The following is a 10,987-nucleotide window of genomic DNA, read 5'->3' as shown; positions in this document are numbered from 1 at the left end:
TTACAAATTTTATCTAATCAACTGACATTTTAAGTAGTGGAGAATTTAACAAGAATAACAATGTGGTGACAATTTAGTCTTTCTTCCCCCTCCATAAAAACACTGTCTTCTGTTTGGTCTAGATTCAGGTCAAGACATTTCACTAATTTGCTAGTCATTAAAAAGATATTTTTATACCCAGCCTGTAATATTATACTCTTCAGTGATTATGATAGTTCCCAACAGAATTCCAGACTTGAAAATGAAGGCTGGGAAGCTGAGCTGCAATTATGATACTTTAAATAATTCCACAAAAGTAGAACCACTGTTAAATAATTTATAGTCTTTGATCTTGTCACAGATCTACTGAAATCTTCACATCACTCAAGCTAAATATTTTCAAACAGAAATGGGATAGGTTACTTCCCTCCACCCGCTTCTGCCACCACAGGAGCCGAGGAAAATGAAGGTGCCAGGGGCCATATCCTCGGTTACTTTGGTGCAAGTTCCTTCAGAGCGACCTGCAGGAAAATTTTCCCTCTGGGGCTGCAGCACCCTCAGAAATAAGACTTTCGCAGCAGCATCCTGAAAGGTTAAAAGAGCAGTGGTTATTTTCAACATGGTCATTGTCTGATGAGACATCATCCCCAGTATTTCAGAAAAGAGCAGAAAACGTTGGTTTTCAAGGCCGTGCCATGCATGGTTGTAGGCAAGTGGGGAAAAGCGAGGCCCCCCACGGGACACTGGCCCTGGTGGAGCAGGGAGGCCTCGTGCAGGAGGCCTGGCCACGCTGCCCAACCTCACGAGGTGCCACAGGAACTCGAGAGGCACCGACCGTGGCCAGAAGCTTCTTCAGGCAAAGGTCAGCTACAAAGAAGGCTGGTAACCCATGTGAAAAGGCAGGTAAGCTGCACGGTTGGAAATGAAACAGGAAAACAATGACTGTAATTTGTGGTCTAATCAGATATGACCCACCTGCTGGTCAGGGGTAAGGACTGCTCACAGTTACTACCAAAACCTACTCTCTAGTGAAAATCGTGCTTCCCAGCTAAAAATGCCTTGCAAAGTCAGATTCGGAAGCTTTGGTGTAAATTAGAGGCTCAGGCACGGGATCAAGCCATGCTGTGTGAAGAAGTTACCTCTCATTAGCTGAGCCACAGCAGTGGTACAAGACAAGACGACAGCTTCAGTGCCTCGCACGGGAGGCCAAACTAAAGGCAGCAGCATCATGTTGCTGCCCAGGAAGCCTACATGAATGCATATGTACAATTACAACGGCTCCGCTGACTGATAACTTGTTAAATTGACATAACTTAACTCCGTGTCAGGGTTCTAAGACTAATGAAACATGTAAAGTATGGCAGAAGTAAACAGCAGCTTTCCAGGAAATCCTTAATTTGCATTCTAATTAAAGCAATGTGGGGCAGAAGTCATAAATAAAGGATTCAATCACATCTCACTGTGTAATAGGCAGACTGGTTTTACACACCTGATCTGACAGCCAAGTACTAATGTGGGGTTATGGAAGATGCCAGACCCAAACAAGCTATTCACGTCTGCAAGTGACAGAGAGACACATCGCCAAAAAAGGTTTTCATGATGTAATTTGTCTTTTAAAAACTTTTCTTCCCCGGGAATAAATCACATCTCCTTTAGGATACGAAGAAAATTTGATCTGGAGAAGTCCTTGCAGGTGTGGCAGGCAGAATTTGAACACTAGACCTTCAGACTTTTTTCTACTGGAGACGAGGAGAGCAGTTCTCACCCCCCAGGTGCCCTGGCAAGGGTTCACATCCTGATTTTCCAGCAGTTTGCAGGACCCTTCACAGAATAGCCACCACTGCCAAGGAACCTTGTGCATGCTGCCTGACCCTTAGACGAGATGTACCTAGGCTAGAAGAGGAACCAATTTGCCCCCAAAGGGCACAGCACATTCAACTGAGATGCCAAACAGGACCAAACAATTTGGAAGAGCTCAGTAGTACATGAGGGTACATGAACGACACTGAAATGCTTGAGCATCAGGTCTGAAGCTTGCTATTGTGTTTGTCACTCCTACCACCCAGAGCATATAGCCTGCAGCAGGCTTCCCCTGCACGCATCAGGCAGATTTTGGGGACTGACTCCTGGTTTGCACGCACCTGCTGCATCACGATTATCGCATCAGCCATTCATTCCCTCCCAGGGACCACATTACGCAGTTAATGCCGACGGGTAGGCTCCAAACACAACGGGGCAGCAGAAAAGGAGGCTGGTTGCATTTATTCACAATAAATTCATCTATATAAAACCATTCAGAAATTTAATTTTGATGTCTTTTCTGTGTGGGATAGTACATATGCTTTATGTTATTTCGGGAACACTTTGGTAAGCCCTCTGTTATATTTATTAAATGTAATCAAGTCAAGAAAAGAACAAGCAATTAAGTTGCTTGCTTTCTAATTAAAAATAAACATAATTATTTAAAATATCCTGCTTTTCCCCTTGCTGAAAGTACAGTATAAAAACTATACTATATAAGTGACAAAACATTATTGCAAACCAAGCTGATCTAATGAAAGTGGAGAGTAAACATAGGTACCAGAACAAAAGTAAAGCCCATCATGGCTTTTAACCACTTCACCACACTTGCTTCACGTTTCCTCTCTAACCTACCACAAGCAGCAAATCTTTCCATGATCCTCTCAGCTCTTTCATTTTTGTGAAACATACTTCTTTAGTGGATATTTGTTTTTTGCAACCATAGCAATAAAATATATTATTGGCAGCAGTCTTGGGATTATAAATAGGTATCAGTCTTTGTTTAAATTCAGTAAGCCAGGACAAAATCACTGAGGTTTCCACACACATGACTTTCATTAGTAGCGATGTACAACTAAAATACATCAGCCTCATGCCCTTTATTGTTCTTATTTTTTTGTTGTTGTTCCTTCATGTATTTAGAAGGCTTGAAAATTTTGGGGGTGTTTAGGAAAGGTCCCAGGCGAAAAGCCCCGATGACTCTGGAACAGGCAAAGCCACTCACACCAGGATGGGAACTACCAATCTGTTTGGAAAAACAAAAGCATTTGGTTTCGAGGTTTTTGCTCATTTCTATATTGTTGAATTGTCTAAGATGTGTTACTTTGGTAAATATTCATTTAACTCCAAGTGCTAATCAACACTGTGAGGGAAGCAAGCCTATTCTGAACATTTAACATACCTCTGCAGACAGCTGCATCCAGCAGACAGCAACTGGCTGCCCAGGTGCCTGCTGTCCCTCACAAGGATATTAGAGGCCAGAGCTGACATTCCTCGTATTTTAAAGTCAGATGTGCAGGGCTGAAAATACCTGTGAAAAACAAGTGCAAGCTCTTCTTTGGGTCAAACACATCAAGGATTTTCCCTAGCATTTGTATAAACCATCTTTACACAATACTCAGAGGTTTTAAGGCTTGGAAGCACGCTGCATTAAGAACAAAGACAGTAAAACAACCCAGAACAGATATGATAAATGGAGAAGGTCCCCAACATCTCCCTTCTGTGATTTGAGGAGATAACTGTAGCTTAGAATAAGCTGGCAGCCGCAGCAGTTTAGGCTGGGGACGGGGTTTAGCCGAGCCCTGTGCCGCCCTGCTGCGAGCGATGCTGTGCCTCGTCTGCGGGGAAGGGCAGGCGGAGGGCGGCCCGCTGCTCCTCCGCAGCGGGACACAGCAGCAGCCTGGTCTGGGACATGCAGAAAATCATCCCGATTACTTTTAAATAATGCCCTCCCGGGGTTTGCCTGAGAGTACACAGACAATGCGAGGATGTGCTCAGCGCTGGCTCTAGCAGCCGCAGCTGGCGGCTGCGTCCAGCCGTGGCAACACTTTGTAGCAGAGGCCAGGCCTGCGACTGCTTACAACGAGCCCTGGGGCGATCCGTGTGGGCTGTCTGTCCCCTGTGGCCACCATGGACAGACAAACCACCGCTGGGGTTAGCAGACCGCAAAGGGTTAACCAGCCCCGGCCAGCTCAGGCACGGGCCAGGGGCATATTCCGGATGAGCAGAGGAGCACACAGCGTTCGTAAGAGGGGAGCGAACATGATTTGCTGTTTGGGAGCCATTTCGTGCCACCCTCAGACAAATCTCTTGTAGAAGCCAGCAGGACGCTCCTCTGGTTACGGGCTGCAGCGGGATTTGGCTTCGGCTCTGAAGAAAAGGGATTCATAGGGGAAGCTTCTGGTAGCAGCATGTACACAAGGGAAGTTGGGCACAGCAGCATTTTTCTTTCAAAATCTCCCTGCTCCTGAAAGGCCACCCATGGGACGCAGCCATCTCTGGTGTAGCTATTGTTTTCGGTGGATGCGTGCCACGTATTAACAGCCGGGGTGGAGCAGGGGGAGCTCCCAGGCCTCGCACAGAGAAGACGAAGACTGCCCTCTGCCTTTCTGTCTTCAGAGGCCACTCGTAGCTCAAACGAGGTGAAAAGCAGAGGCTGGCAAGGGCACAAGATTTCAGCTCCAGCCTTACAGTCCTAAAACAGGCTCCGACAGCACCCCAGCTAATTCCTGCAGCCAGCGCATCAGCAAGGAAGGAGCTTTTGTGGAAGAGCTTCTTCATTATGGTCAGGATGCACAGAGCATGAAGTGAAAGGAGGCGTCTGGAGCAGCTGAGGAAGGCCTGCAGCTGAGGACGGAGGCAGAGCAGAGCTCGCTCCCCTTGCTCGGCACAGCAGCCGTGGCAGGACCAGCTCCAGCTCCCCCTCCTTGGAAAGGGGAGAGATCTCTTCCGAGTCCCCAGGGCTCGAGAGCCCTGCTTCTCAGAGGGTTTTAAGCAGGACGGCTCATTTTCTTCACATCCTTCCACTTTCATTTCCCCCTTGGCTTTCTTTTAGGGCGAGGTGAGTATTCCCACGGAAGCAGGCTGAGATTTACCGGCAGCAGAGTTACTGAACGCATAAGGCTTCAGAGAAGCGCTGTGTTTCTTACAAATAGAAAACATACACGCGGGTTATAAATCAAGGGCCCAGCTACAGGAGGCTCGTCCCTGGAAAGGTGTCAGGGCACATGCGTTTGGACGGCTGCTGCCCTCAGGCTGCCTGAAGCAAGTTTTGACCCAGGATATTAATACAGCTTATTGGATACAGAGCTAACCAGGCTGGAGCTCAGAGGTCTGCTTATATTACACGAGCGTGGGCCTTTGGGAGATTAACACCTAGAGAAAATGCATCTGTATTTGTTTGGGGGGTGAGGCTACAATCTGAATTCTTACGTTATCACACGAACTAGACAAGATAGATAATCAATGCCCCGTGATAACTAGTCCTGAGGAAGTGATCTAGTTTTGTTCTGCAGGATCATTATTCAGCATATAATTCTTTCTGTGTTCATTTATATTTAAAGTCAGATCAGGCATTTATTTTCCTGAGACTTTTATGAATTCATACCTATATTTTCATCTCTCATCATAAAGCAAAACTGCCTGGATTATGTCAGTTCTGAGCTTTTTTTGCAGCAACATAAAAATATATTATATTATTGCAAAACACTATGTCACAGAAATCATATAGATGTCAGGCTAAAAGGAATCTTAAGAGGGCATCCAGTCTATCTTCCTACCCAGAAGCGGTATCCAGTTTACTTCCAGCCATGACAGATGCCTGTCAAACTTATCAAAACCTTCGGAGGAGAGTCCATGGCATCCCTGGGTAACCTGTTCCAGTGCTTAACCATCTTATGTAGACAGACATTTTTAAACAACCAAGAGCCTTGTTTTGCTACCAGCAGAGCCAACCTCCGAATCTATTTTCACATCTTTAATCCACACCGCAGGTAAGTCCAACCCTTTGAAAACGTCGGCATCTGAAAGTAAATCCACGGATACTCTGCACCTTTAGATAGTAAATTAAATACAGAGCCATGATGACTATCAGGGTAGATAGCAGCCAGCAGAGATCAGGGTCAGCAGCACTGTTGAGAGGTAGGCGGGTGACACTTCTCATTATGCCTGAGCAAGAAAGAACACCGATCTGCTAAATCTTGAGTGCAGTTTGGTTTTTACAGAGCCTTCTATTAAACGTGTAAAAATACGGTATTTCCTATCGTACACTCAATGGACATCCTGAGTGATAGATTTGCCTCCTTTTTCTAACAGCATCTGCCTACTAGAAGACTTATGCCTTCCCTCAGACATCCTTTCTAGATAAACACGCACAAATCTTTCAATCTTTCAGCACAGAATATATTTTCTAAATCTCGAACAACTGGGGCTGTTTTTCTGGAAGATAGCCAATTTTTCTGCATCACTTTTCTGAAGTCCAAAACCAGACCCGAAAATCCAGCTTCCGACTTCTTGGCACTGAACAGAGACGTCTTGCACACACCACTCCTGCTCACACACTGCACGCTTAGAGTTGCTCTTTTAATGCCATTATTGCATTTTTTTTTTATTCGTGTTCTACTCGCCAGGATCTACAACTCCATTTTCTCTCCTGCTGCCATCTCTCAGCATATTTACAGATTATTGTATGCATGCTACCTTGCAGATTAATAATCTGAGTGCCATCGTGCTGGTAATGTTTTTTCGCCAACGTCTCATGTTATTTCTTACTTTTAATCCTGTCTTCTAAAGAACTTCTGTAGCCTCTCAGCCTCGCACCATCCTTACATTTTTCAGTAATAAAAATATCAACTAGAACTAGACCCACAGTTAACCTCACTCTGAAAGCAAAAGGAAATTATCATTTTTGCAGGGTGCTTAGCAAAGGACCACTAACTATTTTCTCAGTGCAGAATTTTAAAGAGTTTGGCCATCCCCTGTTACTCAGGCCAAATTTTTGCAGTTTCCATCCGAGCCACAGTGTCAAAAGCTTGGCTTAAGTCAAGATGCATCACATTCACCACTTTCTCCTTATCCACACTAAGCCACTTTCCCTGTGAAGAAAGAAAATTAGATTGGCTTAACATGATTTGTTCTTGACAAATGTGTGTTGACTCTTTTTTATCACCCTATTATCTGGATGGTGCTTACACACGGATTGCTTAATAATTTGTTCTAGTATCTTTCCAAATATCAAGGTTAGACCGACTCGGGCGTAATTCCCAAGACCCTCCCCTTCCCCCTCTTTAAAGGATAGATGCTACAATCTGTTCACAATCTAGTGCAGAAAAAGAAGCGTGCCTTGAAGAGAAGCAAGAATTTGTGTGCATTGCAATAGCTACATTCACAAATTTAGGCAAGAAACATTTAACTATTTTCTAGGAAGCGTAGGCCAAAACGGTAAGTTGAATTTATCTTCTGCATTATCTTAGGATGAGACAAAAATAAGCAAAGTCTAGGGTACATGACCAGAAATGAATGTTATATAAACAGCATCATTCATTGTCACAGAAATATGATCGCTATTATGTAACCTCTCCCAGCCTCCTGCCAGTGGATGATTATTTCCTACAGAGTATTTTCCACTGCTTTGCTCAACAGAGATTTAAGCAAATCAGTAAATAGCTTCCCCCTGCTTCCATTGGGAAGCTGTTGCGTGGCTATATAACTATCAGTTTGGCCTTACTGAAAACAGTAACATAATATTAAATCACGTATTTAATAGCAGCTAATTATGACAACAAGTAGGTAGCAGTAACACTACCCCTCCTCTCTTTCTTTCCTTCAGACAACTCCTTCCCATCCACAGGTACTACACCTACTTATTCTTCTATTGTTTCTCCTCTGATTTCTGAATAGCTTGTACTTTGCGTTTCCATTGTAGAAAAGCACACATTAGCACAGGCAGAGGTAACTGGCAAGGCTACGAATGCCTGACCTCGTATTTTCTGTGTCGTTACACCCAGTCACTCCCATACTCCTGCTGCCCTCTACCACAGTTCCTAGCAGAAGGATGGGTCAAAGAGGTGGCCTTGCAAGAAGGAATGAGAACAAGAACACCGTTATATCTAGCTGTGCTGTAATGCCACTACAGCAGAATGATTTCTTCGCCACAAGGCTGCACTATATGTAGATTTCACCTGTCGACAAGTCAAGCAGGATAGGTCTTGTGCAGAGAACAATCTTTTGAGGACCTTCTAAATGCATAAAAACTTTAAAACAATATTTGGGAAGGAATTTTTTTGGATCTAAGGGTAGTCACAGGGAAAATGTTCATGTGCTTATTTTAAATAGAGATTAAAGAATGCTCAAGCCTGCTTATTTTCAGCAGTCTGAAAAAACCTACTTCTTCGTAAAATATTTTTGATTCAGAATAAACACAGCTAGAATGCTGCACTGTAACACTTTCATATTTGTTCACTTAGCTAGGAAGGAATGCAACTTCTGCCCTTACCATCACTGATGTTTATGACATACACAGAGAAATACACACATGCACACAAGCAACTGAACCCAACAAAGCTAAACCTAAACATTATCTAAATACTGTCTAGATGCTTTAGTAAACCTATACTGAAATGCCCAAATACAGACCTTGTTGGTGAAGGTTGAGACCTTGTTAATTCCAACCTGTCACTTCTCTACTTTTCTCCTGATTTACTAATTTAATCTGATCCAGTTTCATTCAAATAATTCTGGTAAACTGATGTATCTGGAGGAGAATAGACTCTCAAGCTTCTCACATGCCAGCAAATACTCCACTCCTACCACTATTCCAGCTATTTCAGATATGCTCTGCCCATTTCTATTTGTAACACGTTCAAAGACTCAGGGGTCTGCAACCAGCTGAGAATGCACCAAGTTCTCATCATCCCAATGGCTGCTGAGATTTATTTCTTTATACCAACCCTTGCATCTATTGAAATAAATTGGGATTAGTTTTGATGTTGACTTCGGATACCCTGTAATCTGCTCTCCCATTCAGATAGTGGCTAGGAGTGAAGCATAGCTGCAGTATCATATGATAAACCCACAGCATGAATAAATGCTGTTTCCCATTCTCCATGCATTTAAATCAGAGGTAGTTGACCTGTTTAGGATATAATCTATTCAGCTAATAAAATCCAGCTGGCACGTAGTAAAACGTTTTAATCCATGATCCATGCATATACTTCTCTAGAAACAAAGATGGTTACAGACTGTAGCATATAAAACTTGCCCTGAGCTAGAGAGCCAAAGCCCTTTAGCACAGAGACATTTCTGAATTGTGAACTTTATAAAACCCAACCCATAAGTTCTGCAGATGTAGCTTATTGCTAAGAAAAAGCTAAGATGTTAACTGCCAGTGTTAGCTCATATAAGCTGGTATTTGTAAGAAGTGAGCTGTATAACTTGTATTATTTTTCTCACCTTTCCTGTATAGTAAAACCAAGCTATTGTAAATTAATGCTTTTTTTTTCTTCTCTTTTTTTTTTCTTGTGGATTGTTTTTGCAATTTAATGGATGTGGTTTTGTCCTCTGCCATTTCTAAAAACTGTACAAATCAAAGTGTATTTTGTAAAAGATTTTTACTACCTGTTTAATAACTTTTTAAAAGGTTCTACTATTGCGTCATGGGACTACATATATGGCAAGTCTTCTCCTTCACGGATGAACAAAGAACATACCCAAGTAATACTTGGTAACATTAATGGCAGTTGCCATCCAGAAATCCCCTGTGCATTGTAAGTAAAGATATCCAGAAAAACTAGTTCACTTGAAACCTGATTTAAAGGCTCGGGGTTTGGACACAGATCCATACAAGCTGTTTAGCAGCAGATTATCCAGACTGTATCAGTTTTCCTTAATTTTATGTCTGCCTTTGACTATAATTTTAAGTTGTTTTTATCCAACAGTAGAGAGAGAGAGAAGACAAATCAAGAAAACACACAGAGGGATGTCTTAGACTGACCACTGACAGCTATTTCCTTCACCTGGCTGCAGACAGACACCACTCAATTCTGAGTATCCACGGTAGGACTTAGCCAGAGGCTTTTCCTTTTGGCATTTCATACTTTGGAGAAGCTTCTTTGCATGCTAATAAAGATGCCAGGAAGACCAGCTGCTCCTAAACAGTTTGCAGGGAAGCAGATATAATTAATTCACAAGTTGGATGCACATTTGACAGAGAGAATTGTTTTGTTACCCCCAAAAAATTGAGAAGCTCATATGTGAAATGTACATGCAAGTACATCTGCTCTCACTTAAATCCCATACATTTAGGCTGTCCTAACTGAAGACACTGTAGACAACTCTCATAGCTAGCCATGAAGATGATTTGCAGAATAATGTAAATACTGCTGTGCAAGGAAAAGCTTGATCAATAGGTCCCATAAGTTAGGAGGTATGAACTCACGGCACTTTAATGGTATGTCCAAGAACATTAAGATCAATCAATGTCTGCCCAGCCAGCCATGTTTACCAGGGCCTTGGTCTTCTTTGGGTCATCACAACCATGACTTCCACTAAACTCAATGCTCAAGACTCACGGCAGTAAGAACGTGATTATTTAAGCATTTTCTTCTTGCCTTTTTTTTTTCCCCCAACCATACTCACATAAACTTGTCACCCATTTGCATACATTTGAACAGTCTTCCTGACTATAAGGCATCTGCACTTTTATGTTCATATCCCTGACATCTGGAGTGCTATAAATTCAATGCTTGCCTTAGTTTTTTTTATTTTTGCTTCTCTCTTTCTCCCCCAAAAAGTGTTGGCAGTAGCATGGATCAATCCAGCCACATTCAGATCCAAACTCACTGGAGATTTCCAAGCCTGAATGACTCAAAACTGGACCAAAAAGTTAGAGCGGTGGAAAAAATCCACCAGCACTGTCTCTGGAAGGAAAAAGCAGCGTTACCATTCCACCACAACACGATTCAAAGGAAAATATTGACAAAGGAAGAATTCAAGAGATTAGATGCATGGCTAACGTTGCTTCAGAGCACTTGGGAAGAGGGCACTGGGAGAGGTATGACCAGCTCTCACCTACTTCTGCTACCTGCTTGCTGGCTTAAGCAGGTGTTGATACCGGTACCCAAGGGGAAACACATCTCAGGAGGGTCCAGGCTGAGGGATGGAGCACTGCTACAGCTTCCCTCCGTCTCTCCCTTTGGACCACGAGACAGGT

The 10,987-nt window shown here is 43.2% G+C and overlaps 1 long non-coding RNA gene across 1 annotated transcript in view; it reads right to left on the bottom strand.

Moving 5' to 3' along the window:
* Nucleotides 1-588: 588 nt before the first annotated feature.
* The window catches only part of LOC308192985, a 221,328-nt gene continuing 210,929 nt past the window's right edge, over nucleotides 589-10,987 (bottom strand). The window contains exons 10-11 of the long non-coding RNA XR_013949271.1: nucleotides 3,182-3,310; nucleotides 589-3,025 (exon numbers count right to left, since the gene is read on the bottom strand). This is a non-coding gene — a long non-coding RNA (uncharacterized lncRNA). The remainder of the gene's footprint in view (nucleotides 3,026-3,181; nucleotides 3,311-10,987) is intronic.

This window comes from Anser brachyrhynchus, assembly GCF_964034855.1.
Source record: "Anser brachyrhynchus genome assembly, chromosome: 3".
NCBI lineage: Eukaryota > Metazoa > Chordata > Aves > Anseriformes > Anatidae > Anser > Anser brachyrhynchus.
This window is presented reverse-complemented; position numbering and strand designations above follow the sequence as displayed.